The sequence below is a fragment of the Dipodomys merriami genome, unplaced genomic scaffold (genome assembly GCF_024711535.1).
Source record: "Dipodomys merriami isolate MVZ:Mamm:240054 unplaced genomic scaffold, mDipMer1.0.p SCAF_120, whole genome shotgun sequence".
In the NCBI taxonomy this organism is placed as follows: Eukaryota; Metazoa; Chordata; class Mammalia; order Rodentia; family Heteromyidae; genus Dipodomys; species Dipodomys merriami.
The window spans coordinates 749524-774821 of record NW_027202494.1 but is presented as its reverse complement, the minus strand read 5'-3'; the positions used below and the strand labels follow the sequence as shown (position 1 = coordinate 774821).

General features: G+C 61.3%; 1 long non-coding RNA gene across 1 annotated transcript in view; it reads right to left on the bottom strand.

The window, feature by feature from the left end:
• Positions 1-568: 568 nt before the first annotated feature.
• Positions 569-25298, bottom strand: part of LOC138823516 (uncharacterized) — a 28667-nt gene continuing 3937 nt past the window's right edge. The window contains exons 2-3 of the long non-coding RNA XR_011370845.1: positions 1217-1398; positions 569-997 (exon numbers count right to left, since the gene is read on the bottom strand). This is a non-coding gene — a long non-coding RNA (uncharacterized lncRNA). The remainder of the gene's footprint in view (positions 998-1216; positions 1399-25298) is intronic.

Genomic DNA, 25298 nt, shown 5'->3' with positions numbered 1-25298 from the left:
CCCTACCCTGCCTCCTTACCATGAACGTCCTGCGGCGGTGTGTGTGTGTGCTTGCATTAGTGAACAAAGTTCTCCTCTTACTAGCTGTAAACCAGACTTTATTTGAAAAGAGAAGGGGGGGGCCCTGCCCCACAGGAGCTGCGGCTCTTCTTGCGTGGACAAAACCACGGGTCTGCAGCCAGGTAGAACCCGGCTCCCCAGCGCCACGGGGGGCCGTGCCGTGCCGCCGCTGTGCCCGGGCGGCGTCCCGGGGGCTGGAAGACGGAGCTCCCTGCGGCGTGTACGAGCATCCCCCGCCTGCTGGCACAGGCCCAGTTCCGGGGTCCCGCTGGGGTCACCCCGGGTGCTCACACTTGTCTCTCGTGGGGTGGGATGGTGGTGGTCTACGGAGAGTTCTGGAATCCAGGCCCCGTTTCGTTGGGTTGGGGGTCTTCAGCCAGTGGGTGGGGCCGGGAGCGTCCTGCTGCCGTGTCTCCCTCTGCTCCTGGCGGTCTCCATCTTCCTGGGCAGGGGACCCGCGGGGTCCGAGCCCTGGGGGCGGGGGCCGTGCCGGGGTCAGCGTGGGAGCAGGGGCAGGCCCTGGGGCTGGGCGCAGCCGCTGGACGGAGCGCCCCAGGCCGGGTCTTGCTGGGGCGGGGCCGCTGGACGGAGCTGGCCCGCCCCTACCTCTAGATGTGGGTGCAGCCCAGGCTCTGAGCCGTAGGCGGGCTGTCCCGCTCCCAGGGTGGGCACGGCTGCCACCCGCCCTGGGCGAGTCCGGCCCGGGGTTTCCAGGAGACTCGGGGAGCACAGGGCGGCCAGTCCGAGCTGAGCCGGAGACAGGCGCTTACAAATGACCGCTGGAGCTGGGTGGGGATTAGGAGGGAGAGCGTATTTACATTTGCTGAAGGGCTCATTTGGGTGAGGGATGACAGGCCGTGCAGGCTGGCTTTCTCCTTTCCAGCAAACACTGCAGCTCTGCAGAGGTCAGATACAGTGCAAGGCAGACACCGCGGGGCTGGGGGGGTAGGGGGGACAGGGCTCTGCTAAGCTCCCCCTCCTCCTCCCCCTCCTCACCCCTCCCCTGGCTCCAGGGCTCCGGGCACCCCAGGGCAGCGGCCCACCCCCCAGACGTCCTGCTGTGACCAGGGCCAGGGCCGCGTGGGGCTTCCCACCACCCACACAGCTGGGGGGGGTGTGGGAGGGGGACACGCGGCAGGGGCTGGTGGAGTCTCACCCGCTTCTCCCCCGCAGACGGACGCGTTGAGCAGGGATGGCCCTTGCAGACCCCTGGGTGACTCCCTCCACACGGAGCAACTGTGGCCACGTTGGGTCCTGCGAGGCTTGGCACTCGGTTTATGCAGAACTGGACCTCGATCCCCCCGTGTTTACCTCCCGCGGGACTGGGAGCAGAGGTACCTGTCACAACCACTCGTGGAGATGGATCTCCAAAACACTTTTCACCAGGCTGACTCCTAGTTACCACCTTCAGCAAGTACCCTCCGTCCCAAGTGCTACCAGCTCCAAGCTGGGTCCTCCCTTCCCCCTTCCTCTCCCCGCCCCCCTCCTCTCCCCGCCCCCCCCCCAGCACTATAACCCCATCAGAGAGGCCAAGGACAGCTCAGGCCCAGGGCCTGTGGTCTGGGGATTTAGGACAGAAAACAATGGGAGCCGTCTGGCTCTGCTAGCCAGCTGTGTGGCTGGGGTCTTGTGTGTAACCTCTCTGTGCGCCCGGCCCGTGAGGGGCGCAACGTGGAACCGTGCGTGGAACATGCCGGCGGTTGGGGTCGGTCAGGGCCCTTCCGAACCTGCCACACCTAGGCCATCCTGTCCCTGTCTACGCCCCTTCTCTGTCCCTCCAAAGTATGGACGACACATCCTGGCTCCAAACCCCGGCCTCGCGAGCAGACGGCCAATGTGGGTGATCACATGAACCCCTGAAGTGGGCGGACGTGCGGGGGGTAGCAGCAGGCATCCTGGGGTGTGTGTGTGCAGGTATACCGCTGCCCGGCCTGGGGGTCAGCACAGTGTGCCCCCAGGCCCCGGCCAGGAGCCCCGCGGGAGGCTGAGTGGCCGCCCCGGCCAGGGCCGGGCAGAGAGGAGGCCCGAAGAGCTGAGGTCCTGGGCCAGGCCGGCACCACCACTATTCTGGGGTTACCAGAGGGGGGATCCCTCTGGTACGAAGCAGAACCGGTCACCTGTGGGGCAGCGCACCCACCGGGGACCGGAGCAGAACTGGGTGACCGCTAGGTTCTGTCCAGACAGCCATCCTTCCCTCCTTCCCTAACTCCCTCCTTCCTTCCCTCCCTCCCTCCTTCCCTCTTCCTTCTCTTTTTTCCACTGTGCTGCAAGCACTGACATCTAATAATAAAGTCTCATTGCTTTCACTTAATCCCCCTCCCCCCACTGGCCTTTTCCATTGTTGTGGGTTTTACGGCCGTGTCTACATAACCCCGGGGAGAGATTTCTTGCCATTAGAAACAGCTGTAACACACTCCGAGATGGCTCTGCTTCTATTTTAGGGTGCTGTGAGTTCCCACGTGATCCCAGTCCCTCTCATGGGGGGGAAGAGAACCAAGAGGCGCGCCCCGCGTGGACCGATCTCCCGTGGCGACACCTGCCGTGGCTGAGGTAGGATGCGCAGAGCCGCCGCGCGGGAACCATCGCTCATCCCCACGTCCTCCCTTCCACCCCGAGCCGCTGGTGCCAGCCTTGCTCTACCCAGGCTGGCCCAGGCTCAGAGAGGAGAAGCCACGGGAGGACGGCTCGGCTCTCAGGCTGTGTGCGGCCTCTCCCACGGCAGCCCGGCCTCACGAGGAACGCCACGCGCCGGCCGCTGTAGTCCTGGCTACCGAGGAGGCTGAGATCCGAGGATCCCGGTTTGAAGCCAGCCTGGGGAAGAAAAGTCCCTAAGACCCTTATCTCCAATTATCCGCCCCAAAGCCAGAAGTGGAGCCGTGGTTCAAGTGGTAGAGTGCCTTGAGTTCAACACCAAGACCAGCACGTGTGCGCGTGTGCACACACACTTAAGTGACACTAAAATAAAATAAGACAAAGCAGAACAAAGTAAAATCAAATGACAGAAGAAAGATCCTGCCGGTACAGCGCAGAGCTCCCTCCACGTCGGGGCCCCGGGGTTGCGTGGCCGAGGAGACCAGCAACACGGCTTCAACCCGGGGATTTGAACCTAGCTCTCTTGAGCTTCCAGAAGCAACCCTCGAAGAGCACTCGAGGATGGGCATGTGCCCAGCGGTAGAGCGCCCAGGTTTCACGCCCGGCCCTGCTAACGGAAATCAACTGCACCCCTCCCGGACCCACGCAGGGCGGCCCTGCCCCAGCCTCCCACAGCCGCCCAGGGTGAGGTGGCTGCCACATGCGCGTGTGTCCGTGCCCCCACGGGACACCACGGGGCACAAGCCCAGGCCTTGGGAGACGTTTTAAATATGTGCTGAAGAGCTATTTTTACAAATAGTCCTACAGCGGGCGCCGGTGGCTCGCGCCTGTCATCCTAGCTACTCAGGAGGCTGAGATCTGAGGATCGCGGTTCAAAGCCAGCCCGGACAGGGAAGTGGTGAGACTATCTCCCATGAACCACCAGAAACACTGGAAGTGCAGCTGTGGCTTAAGTGGTAGAGCTCTAGCTTTGAGCAAAAAGGCTTTTTACAAAGCTCAGGGGCAGTGCCCTGCCTTGAGTTCAGGACTCCAGCCCCTCCCCCCATCTTTAGCCTTGACTTGGGAAGTCATCGCCTGCCACAGAAGCACCCCCTGGGACCCTGGGGTCTCTGAAAGGCCGTCACCGGTCAGGGGTGGGGCTGCGGGTCAGTGCCGTCCACCCCGCCGTCCGGACAGCTGGTCAATTGTGTCCGGCCGAATGCAGAAAGCACATGGCGGGCGCTCGCTCCACGCACACAGGCATTGTTCACCCTCCCGCCCCCACCCTGCGAAAGCGCCCTGGGAAGCCCGTAAAACCGCAGCGCGGCACCAACCTTCCTGTTTGTCCAGACCCGGCTCCCAAGGGAAGCGCATCACGGGGGGGGGGGGGGTCACGCCGGCTCGGGCCTGCCACAGGGGGTGAAGGGCGGAGCCCTCACCTGCGCTCTCCTCGGAGGGTGGCCGGGCAGGTGCCCTGTGCCTGCGTGGCAGGAATTCGTCCATACCACAGGTGGGGTCCTTCCTGTCTTCAAGAGGGCGAGGCCTTGGGGGGGGGTCCTAGCAAATCACCCCGAAACACAGCTGTGGGCGGTATGCATTTCCCAGGACCCCGAGGGTTTACACCCAGGACCTGGTTTTGTCTGAAGCCCAAGCGTAAGTCCAAGCCGCCAGCCACTGGCTCCCGGGGGGGGGCAGGCCTGGCCCCCGCTTCTGCTGTCCTGGGTTGTAGCTGGCCCCATCTCTGCCCCCGACCCCCACGTTGGTGCATTTGGGGCCAGCTTCCCTCGGTGTGGGCCTGAGCTCTGAATCAAGCCCTGTTCTGACGGCTGCAACGTTGCCACTCAGCGTCTCCACACACGCGTGGACGCCGGAGGACGCTGTGCACCCGGCTGTGAGACGCTGGACATCACAGCGCTCGGCGGCGCCCTGCGGCCCCGGGGGGGGACGGCAGAGACACGTGTACAGACTGCGGGGCGGCCCGGGCGCAGCGCCCACAGCGGCAGGACAAGCCCTGGGCGCTGCCCGTGTCCCGTGTGCACTGTCCCATGTCCCCTGTGTGCTGCCCATGTCCCCTGTGCGCTGTCCCCATGTCCCCTGTGCACTGTCCCATGTCCCCTGTGTGTTGCCCATGTCCCCTGTGCGCTGTCCCCATGTCCCCTGTGCGCTGTGTCCCCTGTGCACTGTCCCGTGTCCCCTGTCCCGTGTCCCCTGTGCAGTGGGCTGTTCTCTTCCCCTGAGCAGAAGAGATCTAAGCACCCACCTTGTAGCACTGTGGGAGCAGTCAGAGTTCGTCGGGTATCCGGGTCACTTCCCAAAGGCCACCCGCGGGGTGGTGGGTGGTGAGAGCCGCGGGACAGGGGGTGGGGACAGCAGAGCCTTGGGGATGGCCACGGGGACACACGAAGGCCTACTGCACCCGTGAGGGGCTGCAGCCTGGATGTCCTGTGTGGACTCCCGGTCCTCAGGGGACTCGGGGCCTCTGGCCCCCCCGGGCCCAGTCCCAGGCCAGGTCTTCCTGTCTCCACTTCCGTCTCCTCCTAACTACAGGCACAAGCCAGCTCACCTACACCACCGGGCTGAGCTAGGGTCTTGCAGGACTCTTTCTTTATATGGCCACCGCTAGCTGGGATTAGAGACGTGAGCCACCGCGCCCAGACTGCTGGATTGTGTTTTGAGCTAGGGTCTTGTTAAGGTTTTGCCCGGGGTCCAGCCACTCTTCCCACAGCGCCACGGTAGATGGGATGGTAAGGCCAGAGCCCTACACACTCGTACTTAAGGTCACCAGATTTCTTCCTTCTTGGTACACTGAGATCAGACGTCAAATTGAAGGGAGGGACTGGGGGGGGGCGTGGGGTGGGAGTGGCGGAGGGCCAAGGCACACCCCCCCCACCCCCCACCCCCGTCCTCCCGTCCCCAGGGTGGAGCAGGGAGGAGGAGGGCAGGAGGGCGGGAGTAGGGATGCGGGGGTGGGGCGGACAGACCGGTGCTTCCTTGCTTTGAACCCACAGACCTGCCCTCCCGTGTAGAGGAAGACTCGGCCTAGCCCCCGCGTGGAGCAGGGACGTCCTATTCTTTAAAGCAAGCCAGTTGCTTCACAGCCCTGCTTTGGACGACTTCAAAAACATAAAGGCTCACGAATCAAAGGCTTCCTGTTATAAATTCACTCCTCCACCTCAGGTGCTGCCTGGGCCGGGAGCCGGAGCCTAAGGTCCAGAAGGAACTGCAGATGCTCTAAAAATACTCTGCCCTGGGTGGCCTGCAGCTGCGGAGGGCATTTCACACATCCTGACACGCAGGATTCTCCTCGCTCCACAGCCTTCATGTCTTCGCTTCTTTGTTTAGTATTGGGAGCAGAGAGAGGCTAGGACGTGGGAGCAGAAGGCCGTGCGGCCGGCCACGTGTGCCCAACTCATTTTGTTTAAAGGATTGAGACTGCCAGGTGCTGGTGGCTCACGCCCGTAAAACTGGGTACTCGGGAGGCTGAGATCTGAGAAGCATGGCTCAAAGCCAGCCTGGACAGGGAAGCCTATGAAATTCTTACCTACAATGAACCATACCGAGAGGCTGGAAGTGGAGTTACGGTTCACGTAGTAGAAAGGCTTGAGTGGAAGAGCTGAGGCATGGCTCACAGGCCCTGGGTTCAAGCCCCAGGACCAGCAGAAAATTAATGAATTAACTAGTTAATTAATTGATTAGAGTGGTGCCAAAGAGCCCTGGAGCTGCCACCACTCTGTGGTCTTGGCGTGACCCCAGCCAGCCCGGGAGCCACGGCGGCCTCCAGGGGGCTCCACGGGCCCCATCCACCTGCCACGTAATGTGGGAGCAATGGCACCGACCCGACAGCGACACACGATGGAAATAAGAAACACAGAGCGAGCCGAGCGGCCGGCCGGGCGCGCGGAGCGCTTGGCTTTAGGGCTCCCTAAAGTAACATTATCTCGTTACAGACATTAACCTCGGGCCTCTCCGTTGCATATTTACTTTTATTGTTTTTTCATTCTGGGGAGGGATCCGTGGGAGACCCCGCTCTGCGAGAACGGGGTCAGGGGTCACACAAACGTTGGTTTTCAAGGTGGCCAAGTGCGCAGCCGCCTGGGGAACAGACCGTGCTCAGCACAGCCTGCTTTTCAATTTAAAAAGAGTAGCAAACCCCACACATTAGTAACGGCTGCGCGGCACGGTCCAGCGGGGCACACGGCGCGGGGAGGGGCTGGACACCTCCCCCCTGTGGGCCCAGCCCGCCCTGCGTGGGGCAGCTCTGCGGGGCTGCTCCCCTCTCACCCCCCCACCCCTCCCTCCCCCATGTGGTCCCTGCTGCCCAGGCCGGCTGGAAACGCATCTCTCTTTGCTTATAGGGTTACTTTGGGGCTCTGCTTCAGATGGGGGGCTGGCTGCTTTCACCAGGAAGCCGGGGGGCTTGTGAGCCGGGGAGGGTGGGTCCACCTTCCCCCTGGACCCGGGCTGTGGCCCCAGGACCTCCCCTCCTGCTGTCACTGTGCACCGGGTGCCAGGCCGGCCCCGGCCCGCGCTGCCCCAGCTCTTGCTGCCTGAGACACCTCGTCAGGCCGCACAAGGCGCAGGGCTGGGGTTGGCTGGATACCTGTCCCAGACCCTGGCTCTTCCCAATGAATCCCTGACCGCCATAGGAGCCCCTGGCTGTGCTGGTGCTGGGAAGGCCCAGGCCCGGGCCGCCAGGACTCTGCCATGTGGGTGGACGGACCTCGAGACCCCTACCTCCCTCTAACGGAGCAGGGCCGCCTCATGAGCTCACTGCCTGACACTCACTGCTCCACACACACCCCGAGCTCAGGAACAGACCGGGGCCTCCGAGTGTTCACCCCACACGGGGCCAGGGTAAATGAGCTGGCCACCGGCAGCCGCTGGGGAAAGTCTCCCCCGACCGGGCGGCAGGGATGGCCGCCTGGGCCCCCAGGGACCTGGAACTCTCTACCTTGGAACGCCAGGATGGCCTCTGTGACAGCAGAACAGTTTTCAAAGCCCCGGGGTCCTGCACAGATTGTGCCCTTGGAAGTCACTTCACCCAGCTTTCCACAGACTCGGCTTCCCCCCAGAGGGATTACAGAAAGGAAATGATTTAGGATGCATCTGGGAGGCCCCAAGCGTCCATGCAGATTGATCTACACGTCTGGTACTAAGGAGTGACAGACCCAGCCCAGCCTCCAGGCAAAGACACGAGATGCAGAGGATTCTATTTGGTGGGGTGGAAGTGGGGCCGGCTCTATGGGCTGAGCAAAAGCTGTCGGTGCAGCCAGCACCCATGGCTCATGCCTGTCATTCTGACTACCCAGGAGGCTGAGCTCCGAGGATCTCAGGAACTCATCTCTAATTAACTAGCAAAAAAGCCAGAAGTGGAGCTGTAGCTCAAGTGGTAGTGTGCCAGGCTTGAGAGAAAAGCAAAGAGGACAAGGCCCTGAGTTCAAACCCCAGTCCCATCCCCACCACCGCCCCTCATAGAAAACAGCAATGATTCTAGCTCAGCACACAGCTGCAGACAAGAGCGGCGGAGCACCTGCACCGCAGGCGGGCGCGGGCGCACTCAACCCGCGCCTACGGCCCCACGGCCCCACTGGGCAGCGTCCTGCACCGACAGGACAGGGCCTGCGACTCCCTAAGTGAAGCCCAGGCCAGGCTGGCGCGGGCAGCCTAGCTCAAGCAGGAAACATCCAGGCCGGGGTCCCCAGGCCCCGGGCCCAGCCCTTCCTCCTCACCAGGGGCCACGGCCCAGCATGCCTTGCCAGGCTTCCTGCTGAGCTCGGCCAATGAGAGGCACCCACAGGGGTGGGGAGGCGGGACGAGGAAGGGGAAGGGGTGTTACTCCCTGGCTTCCTTCCTGCTGCGGCTGTGGGTTATGGCTGACCCCCCCAATGGCCCCCGTGGCCGTTTTCAGCCTCCCCAAGGCCGTCCCTCCACACGCAGCACCCCGCACCTCACCCCCATTCCGTCGGGGTGGATTCTGTCTCCAGAAAAAGCCTGCAGCGCGGGCGGGCGTGAGCGTGGCTGGGTGCCGCAGCGCCCGGAGAGGCGCAGGAACAGGGTGAGGGAGAGGGCGGGGGTGGGAGGCAGAGGCAGCGCCGTTTTTATCATCCTAATGTCTGCTCCCAGAGGTCCAGCCAGCTGGAAGGTGACCACATGGGGGGGGGTCCAGAGAAGCCAGGCTCAGGTGTGGTTCACAAGAGAATCTTCCAGAAATGGCGAATGAGTGTGGGGAAGGGAGGGGGCCTGGGCGGAGGCCAGTGCCTGTTGGAGGCTGTGACTGGGAGACAGGTGATTTCTGGGTACCCTCTCTTCCTGAGCCTCCCTCTATTCCTGGCCTCCCTCTCTTCCTGAGCCTCCTTCTCTTCCTGGCCTCGCTCTTTCTGAGCCTCCTCTCCCTGAGCCTCCCCTTCCTGGCCACCCTCTCCCTTGGTGTGGGGGCTGTTGCCCTAAAGAACCACAAACCTGAGAGCCCCCCACAGCTCTGCAGGCCGGACGGGACGGCCTGAGCGCAGCCTTGCTTCCCTGCGGCGATCTCTGCGTCTGCAGCGGCCGCCTCGGCCGTGGACACAGTCCACAGATGTGTGGCGCCCTCCCTCCAAGATGGCGTTTGCACGCATGACCTTCCTTCCTTCCCTCTGGGCTGGTCCTGCCTACAGCACAGCCGTGCCCCATTGTGGGATGGAGCAGAACCTCCTCAGCCATGGGGGCGGGCCAAGGGGGGAAGGGTGTCGGGGGAGGGAGGGGGCCCAGGGAAGGGAGGGAGCCACAGTGGGAGGGAGGGGGCCACGGGGGAAGGGGGAGCCACGGGGGGGTGGGGAGCCACGGGGGAGGGAGAGGGTCCGGGGGAGGGAGAGGCCACACTCTCCAGGCCCAGGGAGGGCTCAGGCTGCCGCTGCCCTGATACAAAGTCTGCCACAGGTGCTGCCTGGCCGTGCCTTCAAACACGTGTGCATGCGTGCATACACGCGCCCGGGACAGGGCCCGGGACAGCCAGGTCCCAGGGAGACGAGGGACCCTTAGGACTAGATTCAGAAGTTGGCCGCTTGGGGCAGGATGAGCGTGGAGGAGGGCGGGAGGAGGAGGCCGGTCCTCACCTGTCCCGCCAGGCACACCCCTTGGAGACAGATGTCTTTGATGCAGAGTCTGGTCCTGGGAGAGAGCCGCAGCCGGCCCCTGACCCTGACCCCCCTGGCCCCCTCAGAGCTTCCAGGGTGGCCAGGCGACATTCCCCTTGTTTATGTGACCGCCTGTGGCATCTTCTCACCGCAGCACCACAAGGACTGGCGCCCGTGGGTTCTCGGCCTTTTGTTCCCAGCGGCCTCCTTGGTGGCAATGCTCCCGTTTGCTCTCCTTCCTCGGTTCTCCACCTGCAGCCTCTAAGAGGCCCGGGACGGGGCCCCCGCACTGCCCGGCTGATGCGCCGCAGGGCAAAGCCCGGCCCGGGACGGGGCCCTGCACTGCCCGGCTGGTGCGCCGCAGGGCAAAGCTACCGGATGAGCTGCTCCCCGGTGCCACCCCCACTTCCAGCTCACGCCCATCAGAAATCGTGCAGCCCTCACATGGGGGTGAGCGAGCCTCCTGGGGGTGGCTTGGAATAAAAGCCAGCACAGGGGCTGCATTGGGCGGGCGAGGCCTGTGCTGTTCTGACCTCTGCAGGGCACAGGGGAGGGAGGGAGGAGCCCATGACGCACACAGGGGTCCCCTGTGCTTCTGGCAGTGCCCTGGGCCTTCCCAGCAGCCTCCAGGCTGGAGAAAGCCCCGCCATCGTGAACTCACCGTGAGCCACTGAGGGCCTCCACCTCCCCGGCCCCTGAGCAGGTGTTCACCGCCCGGCCGAGGTCTCCCTGCTTACATAACCCTTGTTCCATTTGGAGGGATGAAAAATCTCTCTGTGGTTTATTGTAAACAGGCTTAAGTTCACCCAAACATGGAAAACCAAGGTCAGCAGGTTATTCATGGGCCTCTCTCTCCTCTGCCCACCCAGTCCATCTGCAGCTGTGGACACCTCCCCACCCCCACACCCCCAGACTCAACCTGCCTGCCAGGCAGCCAGGCTCAGGGCCTGTGATGACAGTCCAGGGCCCACTCCACAGCCTGCAGCCCTGTGGTCCAGGTCTCTCCCTGTACCTTCTAGAAGGCACAGGGTTGGGGATGAGGATCTGAGATGCCACCAGGAGTCAAAACTTGTTGACGGAAAGGCAATTATTGCTTATGACAGAAGGGGTTAGGAAATGCAATCCTGTCACCACCAAACCTAGGGAGACTCCACGTGCGGGTAAGGCCACCACATCTTTGTTTTTCAGCTCCCCACGAGTACACCCACTGCAGAACCCCAAGAGAGTCTCTCTCAGCCCCGGGAACAAACCAAGAGGGTGGGAGCAAGACTGAATCCTTCAGCCTCCAGAAGTGGTCAGGCCATGGTGCTGAGGGGTGGCCCTGCATGTCCACCTGTGTGCACAGAGCTGGCCTGACCAATGCCTCGACAGCAGGCTCCAGATGGGACCTGAGCACCATGAGAAGGTCTGGTCACCAAGGATGGCTTGGTGGACACTGGGGTGGGAGTGAGGACCAGGAGGATGGCTGGGGGGGGACCAGGAGGATGGCTGGGGGGGGAGGAACAGGAGGATGGCTGGGGGGGGAGGACCAGGAGGATGGCTGGGGAAGCATGAATGGGACCAGGCAGATTCTCAAGACAGCTACAAGCTGTCCAATTACTGAGGACAGCATTGGAACACTTAACAAATGCCCCAAGCTCCACAGATCCTACTGTGAAACAGGCATAGAAAGGGCGCCCAGCCCTCAGTGGGCAGAGTGGTTTCCCTGAGCACCGGGTCAGGCGTTTCCTTTGCCTTGGTGTGTAGATGCTCCGGTGTCTCTCACTGACTCCGAGACGGGCAGAGCAGAGAACCCAGGGGAGTGCTCAGGACTGGTCTGGCTCCGTGGAGGCAGCAGGAGTGAGCCCAGCCTGGGGGGGAGCTGGGGAGGGCAGGACACAGCAGGGATTCTCTGGGCAGTGCCCGTGCTCCTCGGGGGGAAGGTGGCCCCACACCTCACACCCGCCCAGGTGTTCTGACGGCTCCCTGTCAGGTGAACACACCGTCCTTGCTTCTACTCTAACAGGACTGGAGCAGCCTTAGCTTCCCCAGCTGCTGGTACAATCTGTAAGCCCCACAGGCAACCCAGTACAGAGCGGACACCAGTCCAGACCCTGCCCTCACCAGCTGTGAAGGACCAAGTACTCGCCCCTGTAAGCCTCAGTTTCCCCGTCCACACAGTGGGGATGATGGGACCCCCTTCTCTAGAGGGAAATGAATTGTGCCACATGATGTATGATCCCCAAAAATGACTTCAACAGTGGTAGCTGATGTAGCTTCCATGATGGTGGTGGTGGTCATGGTGGCGGTGGTGGTCATGGTGGTGGTGGTGGTGAATGTCTTAACGCTGGTGGTGATGATGGCAGTGGCAGTGGTGCTGGTGCTGGTGAACTCTAGCTTCGGGTTCTATCTTGTTGCAGGAAGACGCCCCCCCTTCCTATCTCTCTAAAAAAGTGGAGGGTGCCATTGTGCTTTACTCCCCCCCCCAGGTGGCCACCTCTACCTGGCCCCCTCCCTTGCCACTTCCTTCCCGGGCAGCTGGGCCCTAGGAATGTGCCCAGGGCCTGGATGACCGGGTCTTTGCTCATCCTACACAGCAGCTTCAGTAAACACAGGAAATGTGGTTTTGTTCCCACACACGCTGTACAAGACTCCAGTGAAGAGAACCAGCTACTTCCAAAGTCTCAAGCCCAGACTCCAGGTGGACCTCCCCTGAGGCTGCGTGCAGATGATCCCCCAGCCCCAGGGGAGACCTTCCAGACTGGGTGAGGAGGCGGGTGAAAGCTGGTGGCAATCACGCCATGCCCTGAGACCAGTGGTCACTCACCAGTGATGGTGGGCACCACACCATGCCTCCATCCTTCATGAGGAAGCACCAGGTAGTGACCAGGGAGCCTCAGGCACCAGTATGGACAAGTCTATAGTCCTGAGGTCAAAGCCTGGCACTGCTGGTTGGAGCTGTTTGATGTTGAGTCACTGTGCCTCAGTTTCCCCATGCCCAAAGCAGGCAGCAATGGTGGAACCCATCTGTGAGAATTGTCATGGAGATTGAGGGAGGGACACATTTTGACTTAGGATTCATGGGCAGCTCTGTGGAAGGATGGACTGAATAGTTGGGTGGATGGCTTATGGATGGGTGGGTGGATGAGTGGTTGAGTGAGTGGGTAGGTGGATGTTTGAGTGGATGGATGGACGGGTGGGTGGGTGGATGGATGGCTGAATGGCTGGGTAGGTGGATGGATGGATGATGGATGGATGGGAAGGTGGATGGAGTGATGGGTAGATGGATGGGTGGGTTGGTGGGTGGATGGATGGATGGGTGGATGGATGGATGGGTAGATAGATGGGTGGCTGGCTGGATAGGTGGGTAGGTGGATGGGTGGATGGATGGCTGGGTGGGTGGATGGATGGGTGGGTGGGTGGGTAGATGGATGGATGGTTGGATGGTTGGGTGAGTGGATGGATGGATGGGTGGGTGGATGGATGGATGGGTGGGTGGATGGGTGGGTAAGTGGATGGATGGATAGGTGGGTGGATGGACAGATGGATGGGTGGGTGGTGGATAGATGGATGGATGGATGGGTGGGTGGATGGCTGGCTGGGTGGGTGGATGGATGGATGGGTGAGTAGGTGGATGGATGATGGATGGATGGGTGGAGGGATGGCCTGGTGGATGGATGTGTGGCTGGCTGGCTGGATGGGTGGGTGGGTGGGTGGGTGGATGGATGGATGGATGGGTGAATGGGTGGGTGGATGGATGGGTGGGTGGGTGGGTGAATGGATGGATGGGTGGGTGAATGGATGGATGGTAGATGGGTGAATGGATGGGTGAATGGATGGATGGATGGGTGGCTGGGTAGATGGATGGATGGGTGGGTGGGTGGATGGGTGGGTGGGTGGATGAATAGATGGATGGGTGGATGGCTGGCTGGATGAATGGATGGATGGGTGAGTAGGAGGATGGGTGAATGGATGCGTGGCTGGGTAGATGGATGGCTGGGTGGGTGGATGGATAGATGGGTGGGTGGGTAGATGGATGGATGGCTGGCTGGCTGGCTGGGTGGGTGGATGGGTGGGTAGGTGGATGGATGGATGGGTGGGTAGTTGGATAGGTGGATGGGTGGCTGGGTGGGTGGATGGATGGATGGATGGATGGGTGAATGGGTGGGTGGATGGATGGGTGGGTGGGTGGATGAATAGATGGATGGGTGGGTGAATGGATGGATGGTAGATGGGTGAATGGATGGGTGAATGGATGGATGGATGGGTGGCTGGGTAGATGGATGAATGGGTGGGTGGATGGATGGGTGTGTGGGTGGATGAATAGATGGATGGGTGGGTAGATGGATGGGTGGATGGCTGGCTGGATGAATAGATGGATGGGTGAGTAGGAGGATGGGTGAATGGATGCGTGGCTGGGTAGATGGATGGCTGGGTGGGTGGGTGGGTAGATGGATGGATGGCTGGGTGGGTGGATGGATGGGTGGGTGGGTGGATGGATGGCTGGCTGGATGGCTGGCTGGGTGGGTGGATGGGTGGGTAGGTGGATGGATGGATGGGTGGGTGGGTGGGTGGGTGGGTGGGTGGATGGATGGCTGGATGGCTGGCTGGCTGGGTGGATGGGTGGGTAGGTGGATGGATGGCTGGGTGGGTAGGTGGGTAGGTGGCTGGCTGGCTGGGTGTGTGGTGGTTGATAGGCTAGTGATGAAGGGTAGGTGAGCGATTCAGTCTTTCCTTTTCATTTGCTCAGGCCTCCGTAGAGCCTTGTAGTCTGTGTAGTTCCCTCTCCCTCTATCTGCCAGGAAAGCACTTGTTTCTGACTCTTCCCAGCAGCTACTGAAGGAGAACTGCATTTCTGCACTACTGAAATAAAGGCGTGTGGGCTGGGTAAACCGGGCCCCAGAAGTAAGGTCTGATGCTTGGTTTTTAATAACGGTGGTGATAGTAATAGCAATGTGAGCCCAGTGTGGGTGGTTCAGGTTCCCAGCCGCTCAGGAGGCTGAGGTCTGACAATCGAGGTTCGAAGCCAGACAGGGCAGACAAGTCCTCAAGAGTCTTATTTCCAGTTAACCAGTAAAGAAGTGGGAAGCAAGCCGGGCGCCGGTGGCTCACGCCTGTCATCCTAGCTACTCAGGAGGCTGAGATCTGAGGATCGCAGTTCAAAGCCAGCAGGAAAGTCTGTGAAACTCTTATCTCCAATAAGCCACTAGAAAACAGGAAGTGGCACTGTGGCTCAAGTGGTAGACGCTCGCCTTGAGCTGAAGAGCACAGGGACAGCGCCCAGGCCCAGAGTTCAAGCCCCACGACTGACCAAAAAAAAAAAAAAAAAAAAAAAGAAGTGGGAAGCATACAGGCCTGGCTCAAGCCGTGCATCTTGGAGTTCAAACCCCAGTTCCAGCACAAAATAATTATCATCAATAATAATAATGCTGTGCTGAAGGAGGAGGCAACGGTGACTTTGATGACAATGCACTAAATGAACACTGTTTTAAAACAGAGTTGGAGGGGTGGGTGGAGGGAGGGAGGGGAAGGGGCTCCTGACGAGGAACTTGGCGTGGCTGGAAGCATTCTGCATTTAAACCCCCGCGCGGCACTGCGGCTGTCATCCCTGCCTGCAGATAGGGAAACTGAGGCACCTGCATGTGCTCACTTTCTACTAAGATCCACATCAGGGCTTTGATGTGAACCTGCCCCTCACGCATGCCGGGCGTCTGCGGCCAGCCGCGCTTCCTTCCTCCTCCCGCCGTGGCTGGGCCGGGCAGCGTGGCTGAGGCTGGTCCCGGTCGGCTGGCTGCCTCCACGTGGCCTGAGCCAAGGACCGCGAGCCACCGAGCCTGCTGGGCCTGAGAGCCCCGCCACCCGGGGCTCGGGCAGTGGAGAGGTTTCCCTTGCGGGCGGGCAGCGGAAGGAAAGCTCAGATGTGGGAGATGAGTCACCCAGATTCTGTCATAACAACAACAATAATAAAATAATAATGCTGGCACTATCTGGCATCTGGGCCAAGCCAAACAAACGGCCGGGAGCGAGGAGCGGCGAGCTGGAGAGCTGTTGTTTTAGTTTATGGCTCCCTGGGCAGTTTACGAGGACCATGGTCACCAGCTAAGTGGACGGCGTGGTCGGTTCTGTTAGGCCTGGGCGCCTTCCAGGCCTCAGTGGTCGAAGGAAATCCACAGAGTAACCCCCCTCCCCCGCCACTGTGTCCCAAGACACGAGCTCCTTGGTGATACCTTGGCCACCTCCCATCCCCCACCATGCTCTCCTCAGCGGGTCCCCAACTCTACCCAATGGTGATGGTCTCTACTCAAGGGGCGGGGCAGAGCGACCCCTGGTCCTGGACCTCAGGAAACCTCAGGGCGTGTGCCAGGCTCAGCCCTGGGGAGCTGGTGGCCCAGACGGGGGGTGGCCGTGCACAGACAGCGGGGGTGTGGCCAGACCTCCCCACTTTCCACCTGGGGGGCAGGGGTCCAAGGGGAACTTCCGGCCGGATGGGGCTGACGTGGAGCCTGGGAATCTGTGATTTTTCTGCTGCTGTGCAGACAGCACCCACGTTCCCGACTCTCTCCCTCATCCCCATAGGTCTGGCCGCGGCCCCTTCGGCGCTGGGACTGGGGTGCACCAGCCCGGACACCCCCAGGTCCCCCACTGGTGGAGCCTCTGTGTGTGCAGAGAGAACCGTCGGCTCTGGGGCTGCTGACAAGGCAGACCCTGTGCCAGGAGGATTTGCATCAAAGCCTTCTCAACTTTAATGGTGTATGACATTTTTTGAGACAAAATACGGCTTAGCTAATCATATTTTAATAGCTCTACCTTCATAAGTGGCCCGTCTCGGAGTATCGACAGTAATATCTTAATTTCTTAGCTCTGATGAGTCTCCTTCTAACCAGGTATTCGATTTCTCCATTTATACAATTCGCTCCCAGATGTCGGATGCCAGGGCCTCTAAGAACAGCTCTGCGAGTGGACTACTTCATATTGGATGTCAGTTTGGGTGTTCCACTCAATTTCCTGGACCGAGGTAGAAACTCCCCTCCTCCAGACAGAATATCCAATCAGGCCACGCGGCGGCCCAGCCCGGATTGCCGTGCGCACCACGTGAGCGGCTTCTCTGATTTCGGACATGCAAATGTGGAGCAGATGTAGGAAAAGTGTGTCATTTATTTCCAAATGCAACAGTTATCAGGCTAAGCAACAGAGAGGGGTAACTGGCCGGGGCCGTGTTCACGAGCCGGTCCCTGACGCGGGAGCCTGCTGGGCAGCCAAGGCTGCCAAGGGTGGCGGGGTGGGTGTCGCTGGTGGAGCTAGTCAGACCTGGGGCCGGCGGCGGGCTCTGCCCTGGGCTCAGTGCTGGCCTGTTCCGGAAGGAAGGTGTGCAGCGGGCAATGCAGGCGCCAGGCTCAGCTGTCCAGCCCCCATCCCGGCCGGAACCCTGTGCTTCATTCTGCGAGGTCACTCAGGGCCTTGGGACTCAGAGAAGATTCTTGGTCTTGGCGCTGCCTGCTGGGCGATGTTACCGCTGGGGAAAGACTCCCGGGGTACAGAGGCGGGGGAAGACCAGCACCCCAGGGGACCAGCCCCAGCCTGGGCGGAGGGTAGGACGTCCGGGTTGGAAGGCATGGACAACGCAGGGCAGTCTTCCTGTAACGTAAATGGGGCAAAGGACATGGCCCGTGTGCTCCGAGCCTCCCAGGAGGCAAGGGGAAAGTTCCCCTCACCCGGTACTGCTTATCCTTGGTCGGAGCATGGAGGAGACGGGCACGAGAGGCTTCTGCAGACAAACAAAGCGCCACGGGGGCAGGAAGGAGGCTCCTGGGTCAGACCCGCTCTCCTGGGATCTCTCTGAGCCTCAGTTTCCCCTTCTGTCAAAGGGGAGGCTGGACTCGGGAGCTAGCGATTTCTCTCCCCTCTCCCTGCAGGGAGTCTGGAGGATGAGGCCAGGGCTGACCCCACCCGAGGCCAGGAGAGCAAGGCTGCGCGTGAGGCTCGAGTGGAACTTGCGCTGTCGGGCCGGGAGGCCGTGTGGGGCGGCGTGGGGGCCGCTCCGGCCTCTTCCTGGTCTGCCAGCCGGAGTGAGGGCTGCATGGTGAGCCGGGCCTCGTGGGCAGCGGTGGCCCCGCTGGCTGTGTGCCCCGGCCTGCGATCCCCGCGCCTCATCCAGGAGGCCATCGCCAGGCTCCGGAACTCCAGAGCCCGGCGGCCGTCCAGCGCCCTGGCCGTGACTCGGGGTGAGCCAGCCGAGACGGACAGGCTCACCGTCCCGGGAGGACGCATCGGAAACTTACTTGGAGGAGCCAGGCGCCGGTGCCCACGCCTGTCACCCCAGCGACTCGGGAGGCTGAGATCTGAGGAGTGAGCACCAAAGGCAGCTCAGTCAGAAAAGGTCCATCCAATTAACCGGCAAAAAGCCGGAAGCGGAGCTGTGGCTCAACTGGTAGAGCACTGAGCCCTGAGCACAAAAGCCACAGTGGGTGCTCAGGCCCTGAGTTCAGGCCCCAAGACCAGCACAAACCTTGAAAATCATCATTAAAATACCACCTGGGAGGCCCACGTGTGGCCAGCCCCGCTGCCCCCCCGGGGCTCAGGCAGCGGGGTGGACGGTGCCCCGGGGCCTGCACAGCGGTGGCCAGAAGGCTCCGGGCCCTACTGCCTGCGCCCACCTCTGTGCTGCGGAAGATGGGGTGCGCACAGCATGGCGGCCGCTGCCCTCCCCCCGCATCCACCTGCGGCTTCGGGCTGTGCTGCGCCCGGCAAGGAGCAAGGCAGCCCTCTCCCCCAGGACCGCTGGCCTTCATGCGTCCTAAACTGGAAATGCTTCTCCCTCCCCAGTTTCTGGGGCCCCGACTTCTGGAGTCACAGTCCTAAGAGTAAAAGCCAAAACATGGTCTCCAACGCTTCCCGCAGGGCGGGCGGCAGGGTGGGCGGCAGGGCGGGGCGGCGGGGTGGTGGGCTGCGGGGAGGCAGGGCCGCGGGGGACCCCCCCCCCCAGGTCGTTTCTCAGCCCCGGAAGCCTTAGATGTGCATGTAGGTATGTTTATTTGGTTTTCAGCTGTGTTTTTCACTTAAAATCAGGGTGGCATGTCTGATCTCAAAGGGTAAAGCAGCTGGCACACACACTTGGCACGCCTTCCGATCGGGTTAACATCCACAAACGGCTTCTCCAGAGGATTCCCAATCTCACTCCGCAAACGCAGCTCCGCACAGCTCCTCCCGACCGACCGCTAGCAACAAGCCTGGGTGGGTTTTTTTTTCATTTGAAAAGAAAAAAGAAAAGAAAAACTTGCCCAGCCCTTTCATGGGAAAACGAGCCGGGCTCTGTGTATCTTTCTGCCACATGAAAGCAGTTCTGCCTTCACTTGTGATGGCCCTGACTACAAAGACAATATCTCTAATTAAAATTGGTTTGGTGGTGTGCGTTGCTTTCAAAGGAAACCATGGACGCAGCACTTGTGACTCATTACCCTCCTTGCAGGGATGAGCCCCCGTTCGGCCTGGTTATTCAGCCCCTTTTGGCAGAGACCCTGATCCTGGCAGCAGGAGGCGGGGTCAGCTGGGAGCCTAGTCAGGTTCCAGAAGGTGGCTTTCTGCTGTGCCATTGGGTGTGGCTCTGGTGGACTGTTCTCCTCTGTGTGTGTGTGTGCGCGCGCGCACGCACATGCGTGCCGGTGCTGGAGCTTGAACTCAGGGCACAGCCCTCTCATCTGCCTTTTTCACCCTCAGGATCCAGGCTCCAGCCACCGGCGCCTAGCGTGGGGTTATTCCCAGGTGATGGAGCCCCTGCATACTCGGTGAGTGCTGGAGGCCCGGCCGCGGCTTCAGGGCGCAGGGCCCAGCCCCAGGGAAGCCCAGCTGCTTGGCACAGCCCCGCGAGGGCTGGGGCGGACTCTCTGTTTACTGCTTGCCCGGGTGGATCTGGGATCACGTGGCTTTCGGGAACTGTTTCCAGCCAAGGAACAAGATCACCGAGATCCAGCCTGACATGTTAGCGAAATTAGTGCTTAGCAATAGTTTTGAGAATTCTGTGGTTGGGCGTTTTGTGTTTTGTCCTCTGCCAAAAAAAAGCTTGCTAACTTCTTTGCCTCTCTGCTTCCTGAGAGGAGAAACAGGAGGCGTCCAAAGCATTCGCACGCTGCCTGGCCAAGTCCTGCGCCAGCCGGAGGCTCGGGGAGGAAGGCTCCTCCACTCTGGCTGTGCTAGCAGAGACACACACACACACATACACAGACACACACACACACACACACGGCGTCACTCACACACACACAGACACACACACACATACACATGGAGTCACACACACACACAGACACACACACGGCGTCACTCACACACACACACACACAGCGTCACTCACACACACACACACACACACACACACACACACGGCGTCTACCACCTGGTCCTAAACACAGCCCCCCTCTCCCCTGCCCCTCACGCTCCCACCCACCACAGAGGGAAGCTGGATCTTTGGTTTTTTGAAGTAACGTGGCATTTCCCATCTCTTCCTTCCTCACCAGCAGCGCTGGACCAGCTAAGCGAACCAGGAGGAAATGCTACGCAGCCAGCAAAAAGAGCTCATCACTGGCAGGAAGACAGGACCGGGTCGCACCACGGAGCTGTGTGCCTTCACGTTGGGCAATCACACGTTGTTTATGAAAATAAAATGTATTTTACTGGGCAGAGCAGCTGCCTAGTAAACACGAGGCCCTGAGTTCAAATCCCAACAAAAACCAAACAAACGAATTTTATCTCATGAACCTAAAGGAACTGGAAAAGAATAAAGGTGGCTAACTAGAGGCGGCGGCGCTGGGGCCCGCGTGGCAGAGCGCCAGCCTTGAGAGGAAGAGCCAGGGGAGTGCGCAGGCTCCACAGCCGCAGCTGGATTCTAACCCTGCTGCACAACTACTTAAAGATCATCAAAATTAAACAAAAGAGGGCAAGGCCCTGAGTCCAAGCCCAGGTCGAGCAGAAAGGAAAGGTGAGGCAGAGGTGGCCAGGGTGGATGGGCCACAGGTCAGCGCACATGTGTGCAACACACGCACGCCGTGTGTGCACATTCTATTATATTGTGCATACGGCAGTTAGCACGCATGTATCTGCAGCCTGACCATCTCTAATCCAGAGATCTGAAATCCAAAGGATCCAAAATCCAGACTGTGGGAGGGACAACAGGACGCCCCAGCGGAGCTTGTGCGGCCGCCCCGGCAGCCTCAACGGAGGCGAGACTCAGCCGGGAATCAGCATGGCGGCGTCTGAAGAGTCACACGCGCGAGCGGAGGGCAGGGAGCCGCCCCGCAAGCCACCCGGCTACCGTGTGAGGAATGAGGGGAGTGTGCTCCACACCAGCTCACACCACTCCACACTGCCCCGCACTGGTTCACCGCTCCAGCCATCCCTGATGCCAGGCCAGGTGTTAAACCTGCTCAGCCGGGAAGTTCGAGGCGACACCACTGAGCACAGCGAGGCGACCCGGGAGCGAGGGAAGAGAACAGGAGCGTCCAGGCCCAGCTCCGTTGGGAAGGAACAAGGAGAAGAAGCTGGCGGCTGCGGTCGGGGGGAGAGCGGAGCAATTGCGGAGCCCACGCGGGTCAGGGGAGAGCCGAGAAACGCCCCGGACATCGGCGTCAGCAAAGGCAGTGCTGGACGGAACAGAGAAGCCCCCTGAAGCGCGGCTGACCAGAGCCACACAGCCACGCAGAGCCCAACCCCGCAGACAACTCCAACCTAGTGACGAGAGGCGGCCCTGCCTCCGGGGCCCCTCCTCCACGCGTGGACCGGCCCTGAGCTCCAGCGGCCTGCATCCAGACACATCCTCATCGGGGATGGCGGCTCACACCTGTAATCCCAGACACCCTGGAGGCTGAGCTCCGGCGACCGCGGTGCACAGCCGGCCGGGCCGGGCGAGTCCGTCGGCGCCCTCTCCACCGCTCCACCGGAGCCACCAAAAGCGCTGCCCTGCGGGCACCGGACAGCGAGCAACACCGCAGCCCTCCCTCCAGCCCGGGCAGCCATGTTGTACCTGAAAACAGAAGGGGCCTGGTTGCCGGCGAAGATGGGCGTGAACTCCAGGTCCACGTGCAGTCACGTCCACCCCAGCCCACGCTTCAATCACACAGCCCGCAGGGTTGTAGAACTTCCCCAACGTGCACGCACACGTGCACACAGATGCGGGTACACACACAGGCAGGCCTGGGCACACGGAGACACACGTGTGTATACACATGTGCACACACACAGCCAGCAACACTTCTCACCCCAAGTGCCCCGGCCTCAAGCTCTGGGCACTGTAGGTGCCGCCTGCCCCCCGAGACTTGTCCCCCAAGACACCGGGGAGCCCGCCCCACCCGCGGGCGCTGGGCAGACCTCCACTGTCTGGACATCAGCCAGGCTCCGGCAGGACACTGGAGATCTCGGAGGGAGCAGTGCCAGGACTCGAACCCCAGGCCGCTGTGCCCAGAGCCGGCTAAGGGAAGAGCCTCAGCACGCAGGCGTGCGTGTGTGCATGAGCACGCGCACGCGCGCGCACACACCCCATCGGCAGCTGTGAAAGGCCCCTTTGTGCCAGGGACGGCCGGCAGGACACAATGCCCTCTTGTCCGGGCCTCCCGGCCCCGCCTGGGAGGAAGGGAGCAATTTTGCAGTGGTTTTCGCGGGGCGGTGGATTCGGTGAGACTTGGGTTTCGTGGCCCGCACCGCGGGCGGGGCCTCGCTCACAGACGGCCGGCCTCGGCCCGGAGCCGCGCTCATCCGTCACCCCAGCTGCTCGGGAGGCTGAGATCCAAGGGTGGCAGACTGAAGCCAGCGTGGGCAGGAAAGTCTGCAAGACTCTGACCTCCATCAAACCAGCACACGTGGTAGATTAACCATGAGCGGACAAAAACACTCAGAGACAGCATCCGGGCCCAGAGTTCGAGCCTCAAGATGGCACAAACACAGAACCAGCTCGCGAGGAAACTGTTTTCCGTTCACTGGAGGGGTGGAAGCGGGTGGGGGGGGGGGCTCTGTGGCCTCCGGGTCACCCCAAAGGCAAACCTAGAACCAATTCAAAGAAGCAAAACCGGCGTCTGAAACTTTCTTTGTGCGCTGCTCAGAGTGCGGGACGGACACGGACTCGCGTCGTGCCAGGGCCACGGGCGCCGGCGGAGGCCCGCGCGGGCCTCGGGACGCCGCTGCGCCACAAAGTACTATACAGCAGGGAACATGACCAGGCCCTGGCCCGGCCCGCACCTCAGCCTCACACACGGAACGCGGGGCAGGGAGCCGCACACACAGCCGGATTCTATCCACCCGCGGTCCCCCGCCGGTGCAGACAAGCAATGCCCAGTCAGGGCTCGTGGGGGGGGGCAGAGGAGGGGGCTGCATCTGCATCTGCACCCCTCCCCGCCCGCCCGTGTTCTGCCTGGGAAAAACACCGAGCCAAGCTCATCTGCAGACTTCTTTGCAGACATCTCGCATCCCAATAAGGAGGTTTACCTAAGAAACACGTAAGTGGCTTTTTTTCTGGTTCTCTGCGGCTGCGTAACCAATCCCACCAACAGGGAGCGGCTTCGAGAACCATCTTCCGTGATTTCTCTCAGCTTCCCCGGGCCTGGTGTTGTGGGGGCTGGGCTGGGCCGCGGGGCTCCGGCCCCTGTGGCGTATGTGGCCAGTCGGTCCCTGCCAGCGGCCACACAGGCTCTGCAGAGGTGTCTTTGCCCCTGGGGGGGGCGCCTGGCTGGGGCACGCACACAGCAGGGGGGGGAGGCTCCCAGCTCTTCAGGGAGGAGCACGAGAAGGTGCGCGCTCCCCACAGCCCCCACACGCCAGTCATTCCCCGGTGTGCTGACCCACACTCGTGGCCGGGCAGGATCCTGCTGACCTCCGCCCACCCTCCCCCTCCCGATCCACCTCCTCTGCCGCTTTAGCTCTCTACTCCCCTAACTCCAGCCACGCAGGCCTCCTCCCAAATCCTGGAAATACTATGCTGCTGTGACCTCAGGACCTTTCCACGTGCTATTGATTTCTTGCCTCCCCTTTCTGCCTCTCCTTGTTTTTGAAGCCTTGGCTCACGGGCACCTCTCAGGTACAATCTCCCCCTCCCATCCCTCCATCCCGTCCCTCCTGCCAGGTGAGGAGATGGCGCTGGGAAGCCAGGTGGAGACCGGCAGCACCACACCGTGAGTGCCGGGCCTCCGAGCTGAGGGAGGAGATGTCTGTTGTTGTAGGCTCTCTGAAGGCCGCCCTCACTGGCCAGGGCGTGCTGCAGACACATCCTGGTTACTTTATTCAGCCGAGAGGCAGGACAGTTAAAAGAAAGGTCAGTAAATAATAACTCGGTGCACAAGTGACCGGTAGCTCCCGGCTCCAGTGTGCCGGCCGCTCTCTGCCTGGCCCTCACGCAATACAGGTGTGACTCAACCAAAGGCCGCGCGGGAACATGGCGAGGAGACACCTGTGCGCGATTCCTTGCTGCTAATAATCCTTCTGTTTTAAGGAAAGGCAATTTCATTGCTTTCCTTTTTGATCTTGAACAAAATAAAACAGGAAAGTGAGCCGCAAAAATCAGCCTCCACAGACCAGTGCCAGGCTTTGCCCCCCCAGCTCCACTCCACTGCACCCCGAGTCACTCAGGAGCCACCCATGTGTTTCCCGTGGGAATCCCCAGGAGACACGGGGGGGGGCACAGAGGGGTTACTCTGACGATGCCACACCACTTCGTACCCAACACTGTCTTAAATGCGGGACATCTGTCGGGCAACGATAGCTCACGCCTGTAATCCCACCCAAGACACTGAGCTCTGAGGACTGAGGTTCAAAGCCAGCCCAGGGAACACAGTCCATGAGACTCTAATCTGCAGTTAACCCGCTGCCCCAGCGGCCTCCACCGCCGGGCTTAGGAAACCTCATGGAGCTGTCAGACGAGATCACCCCAAATAAACCAGGGCCCCCGGCACGAGAAACTACGCATTTCTCTTAACGAGCAAAAATTACAGGCCAAACGCCTCCTGCCACAACACTTCCACAGGGCCTTGCAGTGGTCAAGCTGGTGGCTGCACCCCAGAATGACCCCAGTCACCACCCCCACCGCGCCCGGGGGGGGGGCAGGGTCGGCCCAGAGCTGACAGCCCAGTCTGCTCTCTGGGCTTTGTTAAAGTGTTCTGACGCTCAGTCCCCCATCTAGAAAACGAGAGGAGTCCCAAGGGTAGTGAGGCTGGAACCCCGTGAAACTCCGGCAGGTGCTTCTAGACGGAGCAGGGAGGAGGTGGCGGAGATGGGGGGGGGCGTCAGCGAGACGGGGCGCTCACTCCTCCGCACGCCGGCACACACCCCGAGGACTGACCAAGAGGCCCAGAGGCCAGCGGCAGCCGGTCCAGGAGGCTGAGGCCTGAGCATCACACTCGAAGCCAGCCTGGGCAGGAACCCACAGAGACTCCAAGCAACACCAGCAAGCCTCAAGTGGAGCTGCGGCTCGAGTGAGAGAGTTAGCCCTGAGTGGGAAAGCAAAGCCACAGGCCCAGGCCCTGAGTTCAAGCCCCAGGACCAGGAGACAGGCAGGAAAGGGAAGGAGGGAAGGAGGGAAGGAAGGAAGGAAGGAGGGAAGGA